Source organism: Sinocyclocheilus rhinocerous, unplaced genomic scaffold (assembly GCF_001515625.1).
Source record: "Sinocyclocheilus rhinocerous isolate Xijiao unplaced genomic scaffold, SAMN03320098_v1.1 scaffold1347, whole genome shotgun sequence".
Lineage (NCBI taxonomy): Eukaryota > Metazoa > Chordata > Actinopteri > Cypriniformes > Cyprinidae > Sinocyclocheilus > Sinocyclocheilus rhinocerous.
Genome location: NW_015647043.1, coordinates 488,333 through 505,211, shown reverse-complemented (window position 1 = coordinate 505,211; position 16,879 = coordinate 488,333).

The following is a 16,879-nucleotide window of genomic DNA, read 5'->3' as shown; positions in this document are numbered from 1 at the left end:
AGACACAGCATGATAGAACACAATTACAGTTATTATTTATCTTATTAGCTTCTAATTGGAAGCCTGCACATCTCGTTGAGATTGTACAAAGTCCCAATGTATTCCTCCTTATGTTCCCTTACTTTCACTTCCCACACACATAGACAGATAAATAGTGGAGTCATGGAAGTGCAATGTTGGCACTTCAAAAAGAGAAGTCCACAAACAGCCTCTTCCCCGGCTTTTCTGAATAATGCTTATGCATTTCGCAATGGTTAAGGGCAAATTTACTGCAGCATGTCTCTGTACATCTCCTTCACAGATCATTGATTAAAATTGTAATTTATTGTTTTTTTTTCTGTGTGCTATGAATTTTATTGATCTGTGTGTTTGTGGCTGTGCTCTCTCATCTATCTTCCTTTGAGCGACTTGTTCAGATTTTGCTCCCCTTGAAATGTAAGAATTGATTACAATTCCTGTAGCGGCAGACAGCCGCTGCCTCCTCTTCAGCCTCGCTGACCTTGGCGCAGAGAAAAAGACGCTAGCACACGACGAGAGAAGCGTTCTGTCCCCCATTCTCTTTCTCTCTCTCCTCCACTTTAACCTCTCCACTTCAAGGCTATTGCGATGCATTTCATGACTCTTAAACCGTCGTGGTGTATTACCTTAAAGACCACAGGCAATGTGAAGTCCTTCCTTTTGACACTCCAGAATTAATCAATTTACTGCCAAAAGCAGATCCATTTCTTGTCAGTGTATTTCAAGGCGCTGATGTGCCTGATATTGTAAAACAGCCTTGTACCTGCACGCATGCACACACACACATACCTACCGACCGACCCTCTTCTCTCTTCTCGCCTCCCCTGAGATGCTGTGTGTTGGAGGACATCGATTTATTTTACATAGTAATACAAACAGTGGGAGGGAACAGGTCACCTCAGCTATTGCCACCTGTGCGTCGGTATGAAGCACATGGCACAGGTCAGTGAAGCCCTTTCTGCTTGAGTGGCTGCTGCATATTTCATAGTACGCGTGAAGAATGCCAGCCGTCCCTTTAGAACGGGGACGTTCGAGTGGAAGCAGGAAGTGAAGCAGCACTGTTCCGCTTGACTCCAGTAGAGGGAGGTGCTTACCTGCTGTTGAGCTGCAGGCTTTGTCTCTGAGGACAGGAACCAGAATTAGATTCCTTCAAGGATGAAGAAGTGATCGCACGAGCATTTAAGGAGGATGTGTAGATGCAGTGTGTATGGCTTTCTTTTCTGATAAATGATCTGTGGACTGATGTATTCCTATTTGACCACCAATTTTGTTAAGACGCATTAATTACATTCAAATCGTTTCATTTTAATACTTTTATGGAGTTGGGTCAATGAAACAAAAGAGTGTCCACAATAAAGAAACATCTTGCTGATTTAAGAGATTTTTATATTAATGGAAATAAACATTTGACATTTTATTATACAAAAAAATTTATTGTGGTGTAACCAAGTAAAAAAAAAAAAATCCTTCATATTAATAAGCAGTGCAGCATTTTTGCTAAAGATTGGTCATAAAAGATTATGCCGAAGTACTCTAAGTTTTAAAAAAAGAAAAAAAAAAACTTTGTTACTCCTCAAAGTCATTCATTTTATCTATGAATTGATTGTTTTCTTTTCAATTTTTAAGTACATTAAAAGATGGGTCATTGACATATTTTCCATCCAGAAAGCAATGAAAAATCACATTAAAGGCATTAAAATAGAGAGAAATCCAGCAAGGTCAGACTTCTCACTTTTGTGAACAAAATATTCTTTTTCACAGCCCAGATACTTTTAGTACATTTTAGTGTTACTGCACATGGTACAAAGCTTCAGCAGAGTTTTAAACATTTGTGAAATGTATATGGGATATCACAGTTTTCAATTTTCAGTATGTTGGAGTTGGGTCAATGAAACAAAAGAGTGTCCACAATAAAGAAACATCTTGCTGATTTAAGAGATTTTTATATTAATGGAAATAAACATTTGACATTTTATTATACAAAAAAATTTATTGTGGTGTAACCAAGTAAAAAAAAAAAAATCCTTCAAAACATTGAGAACATGCGAGTGTACACATTTAAATGTTTTCAAAAATATTTTTTGAGGTACAAAGTATTATTCTTACACATCACTAATTATTAAATTATAAATATCATTATGCTTACAACATTATTTAATGGCCTCATAACCTTGACCTTGTAATAAAAAGTCTAATTATCTGCCACAGGGTCTGCAGGGGTTACTGCACATGGTACAAAGCTTCAGCAGAGTTTTAAACATTTGTGAAATGTATATGGGATATCACAGTTTTCAATTTTCAGTATGTATACAGGAGCTGTCACACTTCCATTACTTTAGTTGGTGGCAACTGTTGTGCATCTTTGTTTAAGTGTCTGTTTGGTGGAGCTGACATTGTGCATAGTTTGTCTAAAAAAACTCATAGAAATTGACTGGATGAGACGGTGTTCAGCACTCTAAAGGCGAGCTATTTTTACACCGCTGTCTCTGAAGATCCCTCTAAAAGACAAGTGACAGGCAGGTATAACTCAAAACTGGCCTGCCATCTCCAAAGATAACGCCACTATCTCAGCTACCTGGAACTGTTTTGCTTCAGAGCTGTCAAATTTGTCAGCAGGAGACAGGGGAGTGTCGATGACAGTTACAGCTCACACTTAAGTCATGTTCTTTCTTTCTTTTTTTTCCACTCGTCGCCTCTGGTAAAGTGAGCATGAAAGTGGTGAGTTGTGGCAGCGTTGCTACCCCTTGTCGTTATTAAAGCACAAAACAAGCTGTCACTGAAAGCCAAGCCACGCTCCTGACGGGCTCGGGAGCCTTTGCGTGACGCTGTGAAACACAAAACAAATAAAGCGTGTGCGCCTCTAATACCTTTCGAATAAATAAATCATATTTACAAATCACTCCATTATTAAGGGGAGCGACAGCGAGAGCCACAAGCGCACTCTCCTTCTCGGCATGTGCCCAAAGCCCAAGGCACAGCTGTCAAACACGGTAACAATTACAATAGATATCACGGCAAATGAAGCAAATCAATCACCTCTCCAGCCCCAACCCCCCTCCATCACATTCTCAAAGAGAGAATAAACAATCATTAACATTCTCCAGTGCCAATAAGGTCTGTTTTGCTCTGGGAGGCTCACATTCTCATTTGGGATCCACAAACGGGGGTGGAGAGGGGGATGAGTGGAGTCCCATAAGCCCTTGCTGTGGGAAGTTTACTCTCCTCTCTGCAGTCTGCCAGGTCCCCACCTAAGAGCCCACCGTCTACCTGTTCACATCCCTGGCATAACATCAGTTAGTGGAGATTTAAAGAATCGTTTCGCCGGAACCCGTTCGGGGGGTTGGGGGGCCTAATTAGTCCAGAGCGTAGCATGCTGGTGGAGAAGTGATTACCAGACCAACCCTCAGACAAAAGGCTGTGAAGTGTAGTTTTGGAGAGCAGCAGGACGCAACGATTAGTTCCACCACAGACGCAACAAGAGGAGAAACAGAGACCGTTGTTTTGACTCCTTAATACCTTCCCACTGTTCCAGGCTGGAGCCGGAACAAGGCACACTCAATAGAGAGGACTTCTCTCCTCGAGTGCATACTGCATCACAGCTGTTGTTATCACACACACCAGTGTGAAAAATCACTAAGTCATGTTTCAATATATACAGTGCTTACATAATTATTATGCAAGTCGATATTCTGATCATATTTTTTGCCAAGCATATTTGACCAAATCACATAAATCTCAATAACTACTATTAGTTTTACATATAATTATTTATAAGTTATTTATAATTGTTAACAAGGACTGGACGTGAAAAATGTCTTATATTCAGGTGTTCATAATTATTACTGTAAGTAGGTTTGTTTTTTTTTACAGGTAAAATGGGCCAAAAAAGGGAATCAAATCACATTGAAAAGTCAAAAATTACTAAATGCTCACGAGAAGGATGCAATACTATAGAATTTGCAAAATGAAGGCGCTCCCACTGGACAGTGAGATGCTCATTGGGTCAGCAGGGTAACAAAAAACAGGTAGAGAAGAAAAGATGCATGTTAACTGCAAAAGAATTAAGAAATAAGGTGAAGAATTAGGTGTGAAACCATCAGGAACTGCAACCTAAATGGAGTCTCCAAAAGACAAGGTATCAGGTTCTCAGAGACTTTGCTAAGATAAAAAAAATTCTTAAAATATGACCCCCGCTTAGTAAGAATAACATGCTGTAGTGTTGTGAAATATATTAAGACTTATTTTCAAAGGCTTTATAGGCAGATAGGTTGAGAGTGACTCTTGAAGGACCAGCACCACATCCTCTTGTACCACTCTTTCAAGAATTTATCTTCAAGAATCTGGCAGTAAGTTTTGGGAGCTCATTTTTAGTCCATGTCCAACTCTGAAAGGTCCGTCTTGCTCATTGTTTGTAGGAGCTCACACCACTGGTGAACTGGTGCTGGTCCCTCAGGAATCACTCTCAACCATTCTGTCCATAAAACTTTTTCAAAAATCAGTCTTAATGTATTTCACAACACTTCAGCTTGTGATGTTTATTAAGTGGGGGGTCATATATTAGTATTTAAAAAAATTTTTTTTTTATCTTAGCAAAGTCCCTGAGAACCTGACACCTTGTCTTCTGGTGACTCCAGGTAGATTCTGGAAAATGATGGACATGGAGACTAAAGGGTTCCTGATGGTTTCACACCTAATTCTTCACCTTATTTCTTAATTCTTTTGCAGTTAACATGCATCTTTTCTTCTCTACCTGTTTGTTTGTGACCCTGCTGACCCATTGAGCATCTCACTGTCCAGGGGGAGCGCCTTAATTTTGCAATTTCTAATATTGCATTAGTATTGCATCCTTCTTGTGGGCATTTAATAATTTTTTACATGCTTGGAAAAAATGCTTTGATACTGTAATGCTTGGGAAAAAATATGATCAGAATATCCACTTGCATAATAATTATGCACGCACAGTTTTTATATATATATATATATATATATATATATGTGTGTGTGTGTGTGTATAATGCTTAGAAATGATTTTTTTATTACTTTTTAGTTTGTTATTATTATAAGAAATATGACTTGAAAACTGACTTGAGTTCTTGATGTGAGTAATAGAATTTAAGATTTTTTTTAGATTTTTTCTTTGAGAAATTTATATGAAAATAATGTTTTGAATATATTTTAAGAAGGTACTTTTACTTTTTACTAGAAAACACATTTTCCAGTATAAAAAAGTATAGTTTAAATTAGGGCTGCATGATAAATCAAAATGGAATCGAGATCGCGATTCGACAGAAGCTGCGATTGTCATGCGTATCTTTCAGTGAAGCATGGTTCTGTGATCAGCAGTAAATCTCCATCCGAAGGCCAGAGGGCGCTCTCGCGCTGAAACTCCAAATACGCCTCGCAGAAGAAACCCAGGAAATGCCTATCGCTGCAGCTGAATAGACAGAAGATTCAACTGCTTTCATTGACTCAACGTGACTAATAAACACACGAATACGGCAATATACGGTTTATCTGAGTTCTTATTATTATAACTTTCATAATAAAGTATATATATAATGCAATGCCTTTATCACTGCTTAAATACTATGAAATATGTTGCGTGCCTTATTCTGTGTAAGAAGCCACATCATCTCACAGAAGGATTTATTTCAAACACTCAACTGCTGTCATTATCGCAAACGATTTCTTCGATTTCGTAATCGCGCAATAAAATCGTCTGCGATTTAATTTTTTTGGTGTAACTTGTCAGTGAACTACGGCTCTGTGTAGTAAATTCTGCTCCATCTGAAAGCAGCTGATGATGATTTCCTGCTGATTACAGAACCGGGTTTACTAACAAAATGCGCATGACAATCGCATTCGATTAATCGTGCAGCCCTAGTTTAAATTTAACTGAGAAGCAAAACTCCATAAAGGCTATATAGGTTTATTTAGAAACAAAACAAAACCAAAAAAAGTCATAATTTTACTCACCCTCAAATTGTTTTTTCAATAAACAGATGAATGCTCTCGATGAACAAATTACTGAAATTAAAGTTGTTGTTCACTAATCTTATTTGCTTTACTGTATTTATCTTTATGCCAAAAATACACCAAATGCACAAAAGTGAAAATCTGAAAGTGCACAAATGAGATTTATGAGCTACAGTGGAGGGGACGATTTTCATTGAACAATGACTTTTGGGTCTATTTTGCACACTAAGCTACTGTTTTTACTAAATTTATTTGTAAAAAAAAAAACTAAGTTTGACTGTTTTTTTCTTTTTCTTTAAATGAATGAAAGAGCAGTGTGAACATCCTGCTAAACATCTCCTTTTGTGTTGTGGGGAAGAAAGAAAGTGTTTGGAACAATGTGTGGATGAGTAAATGATGATCCAAAGCCTTTTTCTTGCCCCACTGGCAATTTTTTTTTCTTCTTTTTAAAAGCAAGAATCTAACAACATTTAATGAGATTTATGCTTAAAGTGAGAAAATAATTTGCCAGCAGGATAGGAGAAAAAAACACACTTAATTCAAGAGATATTCTGTGAAAACAAGTCTTACTATATTACACACTATTGCTTGTCAAGTAAATGTATCTTGTTTTAATGATAGTTCATTTTACAGGGAAACCAGCCAAAATCCTGATTAGGACAATGATGTTCTGTAGTGTCGAGAATCCACTGCTATTTTAGTCTATTATAATAGAGCCCTTTTTCAGAAATCTGAATATAAGCTTTTAAAGATGAGGGATGATAATGCAGCTCTGTTCTCCCTGCTCCTCTTCAGAACAGAACATTAAACCCAAAGCGCTACTCAGCTTATTTTCAGCCCCGCTTTTAGCTTGGAAGTGCTGGATATTGCCGCAGAGTGTCTGCTGCCTGAATACCCGAGAGCATCTGTGGCCACTGCAGTCCTCTCACCCAGCATGGGTTATTTATGTCTGTGCTGTGAGAGGGTCAGTGCACAACACGGGCCAAAGCCGTGCAGGAGTACTGAACCCAGAGATGAGGATGTTGCTTCATCCAGAGACACACAAGCCTTCTCATTCCCTGCTGACTAGTGTGATGACAGGTGAGGCGGAGGGGTTTAATTTGTCAAAGACATCTCACTGGCAGTGTTTGTGCCCAGCTGTGCATGTTTGTGTGTATGCATATAGGTGAGGGGGTGCATTTTGAACAGAAACACGCATCCTAGTCCAAATATAACCTGGCATATTTAGTCTCAGGTGCAGGCAGATCCAAACAAGCACTGTATGTTGAGTTGCACATATACACGGCAAAATGCTTCGCATATACGAACACCCAGCGAACGGAAAAGAGGAATGGAAAAGTGAACACAAATGCACCCATAAACAAGGGGGAGGATTCATGGATTGTGCCGGTATATCAAAGCCAGTCTGATCCATCCCAAGCCTGTTTCTACGTAGTGTAGGGATGACATTCCCTCCTCTCTCTCTCTGTGCTATTAGAGGGCCCTATGAGATCCATTTCCACGAAATTCTTTTTTATTTTTATTCCTTTTTTTTTGGTCATTTTAATGTTTTTGGATTCTGTTGTTTTCCCGTTTATTATTTTTTTTCTGGATTCTGTTTAGATTGTAAATTATTCTTAAAATGCTGTTTAGAAAGAATTTCAGTAATTAAAAAGCATGTCTAATTAATTGAAATCATGAAACGTATACAATTCAACAACAGTTTATTAAAAGTTTAACAAAAATGTTATTTTTAAGCCCCTTTGAAATGTTTTTTTTTTTTCCAATTTCCAATGTATTTTTCATTAATTCCATGTTTTCTTTCTTTCTTTGATTCTTTGATTCTTATTCTGGTAAAATTTTTTTACCAGAAATTCTTTGCTCTCTTTTAATTTTCTTGTATTTATGGTTTACTGTTAAAAGTAAAATATGGAAGAAACATATTCCTTTAAAAATTTTTAATATTAATATTATTACTTTGAGAAATACATTCTACATTACAATAATAATATATATCTGTCACAATTTCTTCAAGTTAAACTGAACTTTTGTTTTGATGGGTTATCGTGAAGACATTTTGAGTTTCTGTGGATAGCATATGAAGTTAGTTTTTATTGAATGAAATGGTGAAGTTCATGTGGTAGTGAGGTGGAAGACACTAAAAACCCCATGAGCGTCAAGCAAAAAAAAAAAAAAAGCGAAATTGTGACATTCTGTGTTTTACAGGAGATTCCATTTTTATGACTGAATTCCATGATTCCATTTTCCACATTGTGGAAATCATTGGGCTCTACTATTATGCTCTTTGATATATGTAGATTTGAAATTAATAGCATGTTTTATTACAACTCTTTGTCTTCTATCTTTCACTCTGCCTGTGCGGGGGAGTTTTCCTCTCTGAATTACAGAAAGGCTTCGCAGCAGGCAGCTGGAAAGGCCTCTAATGGGGGTATATCTAGAGAGAATGACAGTAGAAGCGGGGTTTTTTTGTGTTTATGATGCGTTTTAATGGCTTCGGGCGTCCGGCGAGCTGCTGGAGTTGTGTTTTCCATGCACGCCATGTCCCCGTCTCCTAGTTCGCCCTCCCCTCTGGCCCTGTGGGATTTGGAAAAGCACTCTGTTGAGGGCTCATCAGCCGTCTGGCATTTGATCAATTCGGAGGTCCCTTTGTGCAGGTAACCCGCAGATAAAAGACATTGTTATCAGCAGAGGATCGCAGGCAGATAACAGGGTTTGAGAGAAAGAAAAGGAGAGGATGGGAGAGAGGAGGAGGGGGAGACGGAGAGGGACAAGGGGAGATGTGGATAACGAAAGAGGGAGTGACACATTGGAGGTCAAAAACACCTTGATATGAGCCGTTACAGCTGTCAGAGGTTTGAGAGTGAAAAGAGAAGGCGAGATAATGCCAGTGGTCTGGTAAGTGGTAAAATACTAGTTGTATAGCGAGACTAATTATTAAAAAGCAAAAGGTTTCCCATCAAATCTTAAATGTATTTCATTGATGGAACCATAGTAACCACAGACATTTTTGCTGTTAATCTTTTGTTTTTGACTTTGGCCAAACATTAATTTGGCTCTAACTTATTATGAAGATAATAAATGAGTCTGGAAGTCTTTTCTCTCTGGTCTTTTCAAACTCTGCTCTGATAACATTTTACAATAGTGCTGATGAAAAATTGTCCTCAGCTTAATTAAGAATGAATCACTCTAATGGAGCTTCACAGTTAGCTTCAATTTGAAATTGAAATTGAAAAAAAAAGTTTTTTTTGAAATCTAAATGAAAACAATGTCACGAGTTAAAATGATGATGAAAACGGTTGAGTTCCACAGAGCCCAGAGCTGAAGGAAAATAATAAGCCTGTGACAAACAGCATATTGACTTGAAGTTCTGCACACTTTCTTTGATGTGTGTTACTCACTGTGTCAAAGACAACTGAGGACAGGCAAAAAAAAAAAAAAAATACAAGTGAGCTGTAATATAAAAATATTGAACTATGACAGAAATCCACATTCTATGCTTTGTATGTTATCATAACATTATTTCTATTCTCTTTTGAAATATTTCATAGGGCTTGGGTCTGTTCTGTAGTTTTTGTAAAGGGCAATAATACATGTGGAACAAGACATCCCCATCACATCACCTGAAACTCCACGGCAGTGATGATGGAAGAAAATGGCTGCTGATAAAAGAGAGCGAGGGAGATGAAGACACAGACACAGAGAGAGGTGGTCCGGGCAGAGCTGCCCTGCATGTGCTCTGGATGCTACAGGGCTGTGCTCTAATTGGACGAGAGCTTTTTGCATCATGGCTGAATCCCTGGATACTGAATCCTGCAGCCACAATCCAGCGTGAGTTACTCCACTCACATTCAGTGGGACATAGAGACCTTTCTGGCTGTCTTTCTTCTTTTCTTTCATTGTATTTTCATTTTTTTTTCTTTTCATCCTTATTTACCAACTTCCTTTGTTCATTTGTTCACTCTTTTCTTACTCCTTTGTCTACTTATCCATTCTTTCTTCTTTCTTTCCATCTTTCTCTTCATTTGTTCAGACTCTTGCCTTCCTGTCATCATTCCATCCTTTCCTTCATTCCTTCTTTTTATTCACTCTTTTCACCCACTTTGTTTTCCTTCCTTCATTCCTTCCCTCTTTCCTTTTTTTTATCCTTCCATCCTTCATCCCTCCACACTTTTCTTCCTCTCATCCTCTCATCCTTCATTCGTTCATTCTGTCCTCCTTCTCTTTCTTCCTCCCTCCCTTTGTTAATTTGTTCACTTTCTATCCATCCTTCCATTCATCATTTTCTGCCTCTCATCCATCCTTCCTTTACTAATTCCTTTTTCCTCCCTCCCTTCCTTCATTCACTTGTTCATGCTTTCGTTTACTCTTTTATTAATCTCCTTCTTTCCTTCCTTCCTTCTTTCACTCTTTTTTCTCTCATCCTTGCTTCCTTCATTTATTCCTTTACTTTTTTCTTCCTCTCATCCTTCCTTCATCTGTTAATTCTTTCCTTCCTACCATCCTTTCTTTATTTCTTTAATTTTTTTCCACTTTTTTTCCTTCCTCCCATTTTTTATTCATTCACTCTTTTCTTCCTTCTCTTATTCCCTCCAGTCTTATTTCCTTTGTTCACTCTTGCCTTCTACTCATCCATCCATTTTCCTTTCTTCCTTTCTGTTATGCTTCTCCTTTGCTTCCTTTCTCATGCTTTCACTTTTCCTTTCTCATATCCTTCCCTCCTTTCTCCTTGTATTCGTTCTCTTTTATTTGTATACTTATTCTCACTCATCCTTCCTTTCTTCATTCATTTGTTCAGTCTTTCCTTCCTCTCATGCTCCTTCCTGCCTTCATTCACTCTCTCCTTCCTCTCATGCTTGCTTCCTTCCTTTGTTCACTCTTTCATTCCTCTCATCCCTTTTTCTTGCCTTCGTTTGTTTATTCATTCCTTTGTTGTTTTGTCAGTCTCAATCTCTTTCCCCTGCTTATTCTTATCCTGTTCTTAAATGGAAATATGTGTGTGTGGTTTGTGGGAGGGGTAGGTCTATTCATGGCATAGTGACAGGGCCATCAGCTCAGCACGACACATCCGGATTTGCTGGAGTCCTCCACACATTCAAAACTATTACCCATGACCTTTTACTGTTGCAGAGACACCCCCCACCATTGCCTAAAACAAACACACACACACACACAAACAGAGAGACACACAGACATGCACACACTGCCCAAGCGCTGTGTTCAGATTTGCTATATATCAACCGCAAAGCAATGTTCAGAATTGCTTTTATGGCCAGAGGAGATGCTGGTTTATCAGGCTAACCAGCTGTTGGTTATCATAAGCTCATTGCAGGTGGAGACTCTGAAATGGTAATGGCTGGACAGCTGTAGATGCCTTTCTCATCAGCTTTGGAAGTTGGGAAAAGTGACAGAGTTTATCACCTCCTGCCCAGCCCACACCCGCCACACACTGCTTGTGTGACACCGCCTGTCACAGCACTGTCCATCAAACAGGACTCACCGCCCATGCAGAGTCACAGATTCCCCGTCCCAGGAGGCTCGGAGGCTAAATATCTGCTGGGTGATATATATCGCTGCTACCACCCTGTCCCCTCTGGCAGCAAAAACCTTTATTTAACCCACACGCTTTACTTTGCCTCTCTTTTTTGCAGCCATAGCAAATGCATGTTTTCAGCAGGACAACTTTGTTCTGTGATGTATATCCTGGCTGCACACAGTGATCACGGCTTGCTGTCTTGTTTTTATCCTCTGGATAAAATCTATAATCATAGTCCTGTTTCAATAGGAGCACAACATCCTGGGCTTCTGTCATTTGTTTTCCCCTGCCTCGCTCCATGGAAAACGGAAGCGACTAATTTAGTCTGAAGTGCGTTGGACTCATGCTGTTGTTTAGTTGTGCATATTGCGTGCTGGAAGACCACATTGAGAGGTTTCGTTAAATGACTGGATGCAGATGCGGGATGAGTGATGTTTGCATTTGTGGACGCGAGTAAGATTGCTGTTGAGAGTTTTGGGCTTAGTAGGTCGGCTTTGGCTTAACCTTTTCGACACGGTAAGATCAATTGGAAGAAATGTGTGAAAAGACTACATTTTAGTTCAGTGGCTTTCCTGTGTGGTGGTATCAGGTGGTGTTGTGATATGCTCTAAGGCTCTAATAGCTGAGGATACTCTCATGCAGTGGCCCCAAAAAGTGTTTGCACATTTAAACTATTTAAAGATGTATAAATACAGCACAAGCAGAGTTTTTAATAAAGCAATAGATTTACTGTTAAAAATGAATACATGGTCTTGGACACTTTTCTAATTGTGGAATATGGTCATATGACAAACTACACCAGTGGTTATTCTGCTAGGACAACTTCATACGTCGATAAAAAAAGACACCAAGATCAGTGAAAAGTTAAGTTATTTTTGAGAAAAGCTCTAGCGTCATTTGTTTGCAGATGCTGCTTGGTCTGATATTATCCAATACAATACAATTCAAACTTTTTGACTAAAGTGGGGTGTGTAATATTTGTTGTCTACGATAATATCAGAATTGTTGTTTTAACATTGTGTGAGCTGACATTATAGAATATCTCGGTCTCTTTGCAAAAACAAGCCTTGACAGTGCAAGCTTTCACATCACGATATAGCCTAGAATGCAGTTTTGATGTCCTCAAAATTCAAAATATTTGGGAAAAATTCACCTGTATGAGTTTTGCTCTAGTTCGGCATCATAAATAATTCAGGTGAGCTATTTGAATGAATCGTGCGAGTCAGTGATTTAGTGGCCCATTCATAAAGACAGTCACTTGCTTTGTTCCTGAATGAATCAGCTGTTTGAATCAGTAGGCTTGATGAATGACTTAATGACTCACTCGCCACCTATGGGCAGTTTTAGTTCATATTTAAAGTATCATTTCGTTTTTTTTCTTTTGTTTTTGTGGGGCCACTGTATCTTGTATGTAGTACATGAATGAACAAACATACTCTGCTGTTCTCATACTCAAACACGTCTCTCAATGATCTCCTCAACGCCAACCTGCTGTCATCCCTGTGACCTCTAAAGCTCCACCTCAGCTCTGTCCCACCGCAGCTGAGCCGTTCTATCCAGTCTCCTCTACACTAGATCTAAAGAGAGCCACTCTCCACCACCACCAAAATGAAGCAATATAAATGATAATTTGTAATATTTCAGCGGGGACTGGCTTGACTCTCACTTATGTAGATGAATAAAACATAATTTGTAGTGCTTATTGCCAATCTGAAGTGGCTATGAAATGAGAACATTTAAACCAATGTTCTTTAAACTCCCTCTCTCGCGGTGTGCACACTTTCTTCATTATATTTACATTTAGGTTTCCAGGCAAATAGACCCCATTCTGCCGTCCGCTTATTGCATCCACCGCCGCTGTAGCTATATGATCAGTCAATGTTTAAAAGACACATTATGAAATGGATCATTTTCATAATTGTATTGTCTTATGCCCAGGCAACTCACTTTCCCACCCACAATCCTCAGCCGGCAGCCTTCAGCACTGGACCAGAAGCATCAATTTGCAAAGCTGTCACACAAATGCTTATCAGCCAATGCCCCGGCCTTGGTCTTCTCATCCCTTAACAATTACAGATAACAAGATGAACACTAGAAATGAAAAGGCAGCAGCGCTGAGTGGGCCTAGATTGGAGCTGCGTATCACCCTCCTCTTCACATTAACCTTGAGTTGATGATCTAGCCGCCGTCGTTCCTTTCATGATCTGAAGCAAAAACAAAACAGCTAGATTTTGGAGTGCAAGCAAACTGCGCCGCCTTGGCGAGATTCTTCACTTCTTCCTAATTTTGTTTTGATGGTTTGGATCGGTTTCATAGTGGGCCCTGCCAAAGAGTGCATTTGTTGTAAGACGTAAATATTTACGTGGGTGCAGTAAATGTGACCTGTCTCTGGCAGGACGAGGCTGTTCATGTAAGTGAACTGCCCTGTCATCGCAGAATAACGTACGGCAGAGAGCGTAATCCTGTGTAAAAGTGTGTGCAGGCCTGTGATATTATTTTGATAGAGTCCATCAGTGGCGTGACTCCTTAAGCCTGATTTACAGAGGTGCCGTGGCGCAGATGCAGGGCAGAGAGAGAGGACTGGATAGAGGGAGATGGAAAGGGTTGAAAATGTTCAAGCCGAAACATTCCCTGGTTTCCTGTTGAATGGAACCTGATAACTCTGGATCTAATTCCAGTTGTTTTTTTCCCCTCTCTTGATTTCCAGGGAAACTCAATACATCTTATTTATCACCATGCATAGACACTACAGCATAATGATTGGAAAACGCCGCTCCGAAAGAACAAGGCAAACATACGCACCGTATAACCACTGCACTAATGTATGCTCTCGCTCCTTATCTTCTCATTTCCTAGCCAGAGCTATTACCATTCCTGCAAAACATGTAGAAGCTCTAGTGTTTCTTTCATATAAACCTCATAATGCAGTATCGAATCAGGAGAAGAGAATAGGAGCAAGATAAGAGGAAAATCCCAAAATGTTTGATGTCTCAAGATGAGATAAAAAAGCACTACAAAAAAAAAAACCCTCCAAATGTTTGATGTTACCACATCTTTCAGCCTATTGTGAGATTTCAGGTTTTAGACATTTAGAGGAGTTTGTGTTGAACGTAAGGGGTGAACTGCATGTTCTTACACAAGATGGCACTGCATCGCCTCGGTGAGAGAGATGACTGCTTCAGGCGTGCGATCCTATCTGCAAGGGATCAGCTAAGGGGAAAGAAGTAGTCGGCTTTGATGAATACAATGACTTTAAAGACACAATAACTAACTTCAGCCATTTTATGCTGCATTTATCAAAAATATCTTTCTTTTACAGACATTACCTGAGCATTGCAAAGAAATTTATTCTTGTAAGGACTAAGAAGACAGTTCAGCCAAAAATGAAAATCCTGTCATCATTTATTCATGTCATTCCAAATCTGTGTGACTTACTTTCTTCTGTGGAACTTGACTGATTTTTTTCACCTTTGGCTGAACTGTACCTTACAATGATAGTTTTGAATTATGTTTGGTCATATAAAAAAACAAAACGTATTTGAGATAATGAGCTTCTACAATCCAAATATTTTGGATCTGACATCTACCTTTTATATAAAAAAATACTTGAGGCAAACAGCATGGTAGTGGCTTGCATGCACATATCAATGGTAATATAACAGGATTCGTGTCAGGGCTTAACAGAGTCATATTGACTAGCATGCAGGTAATGTTATGATCAATCGTATGTAGGAGTTGGTAATGACTGAAAAGTTGGCTATATGCTGAAAGCATGAAATTGTTTTAACGGTTAACAACTTTAATTTGACCAGGGTGTTCCCAACTTTTGGCCCAAGACACTGAGATAGGCTGCAGCATCATCCCTGTGGCCCTACAGAGGATAAGCAGTTTGGAGAATGGATGAATGGATACATTTTTTAACAGAATTGGGAGACCACAATCTTCTTGGACATAGCATTCAAATTTCTGTGCCCATGCTGTGTTTATTTGACCCCTTGGTGCGTCCTTGGGCTTAGGTTGGGTTTCTTCAGTAAATCTGCTAAGTGTGAGATATCTCCCCCTCTCTCTTCTCAGTCTTTCTTCACTGACTTTGGAACCCCCACTGTTTTTTGCCCCATAACTGATACATTGCTCATAGGGTGTTGTTTTTGATGTCAAAGGCGTTCATTTTATCCAGGCAGTGATGCTGTCTTTGGTAACTGCAATTCTTTCAGCTTTGTTTGAAAAGACCAGAGACTGCTCTTGATCAGAAAAACATTGAGCATCGCAGCTAAAAACGGCACCTTGTTTCATGTCAAAATGTATTTTCAGAAACATGTTTGGCCTTGACCCAGCCTAGTTTAACAGACATCAAATAACAGCGGCAAGTAGATCAGGTGAGATGAGGTTGTGACCAGGAATATGAGAACAAATACAAGGCCATATTTTTGGGGTCAAAACTATCAGTCAGCTTATTTAGTCAAGCACTGTTTTAGGATAGCAATCTGTCAGCTTGTAGTGTTTACCTCGCCCTGTGCTAAAGATAGGACATATGCTCTCAGCGTACAACTCAACATGCAAAATGACATGTCCAAATAATACACACGTCATATATCATGTAATGATAACAACAGTTTATCTTGTAAAAAAGAAGCACTTCTATAGCTGTGGCAAAGCTCAAGGGTGTAAATACACCAAATGCATTGCTCTGTTGTGGAAGTTTACTCTCTCAACCCTTATTTTGACGGAATTAAACAGAATTAAAGGGATATTTATTTATTTTATTTATTTATTTAGTAATTTAGCAGACGCTTTTATCCAAAGATATTTCACCCCAAAATTAAAATTGTCATTGTTTATTCACCCTCAAAGTTGTTACAAACCTGGAACACAAAAAGAGATTAAAAAAATGTTTTGGCCATTGACTTTTATAGTTTGGACAAACAGTATGTCTTTTGTGCAGACAGGTTAGAAATGACATGAGGGAGAGTAAATGATGACAGAATTGTCATTTTTGGTGAATTTGAATAGGTGACAAAATAAAAACAAAACAATGCAATGCAATGCATTGCATTACAAAGTTACATCAGGTTACCTGAAGTACATTTTGACACAATACTTCACAATATTATGGCATGTACCCACTGACACAAATAATGGTTTAGGCATCATTCACAGCAAAAAAATACTTTTGCATCTAAAATGTAAAAAATGTAAAGTAAGATATCGATTCAGTTCGATTTGTGAACCGGCTCAACCGGTTACTTCCTGAGAACCGGCTCAAAAGAACGATTAGTTCAAGAACCTAACATCACTACTTAGTCTAGTCTAGTCTTGTCTTGTAATTGCCTGTTATCTGATTCTTGCCTGTGT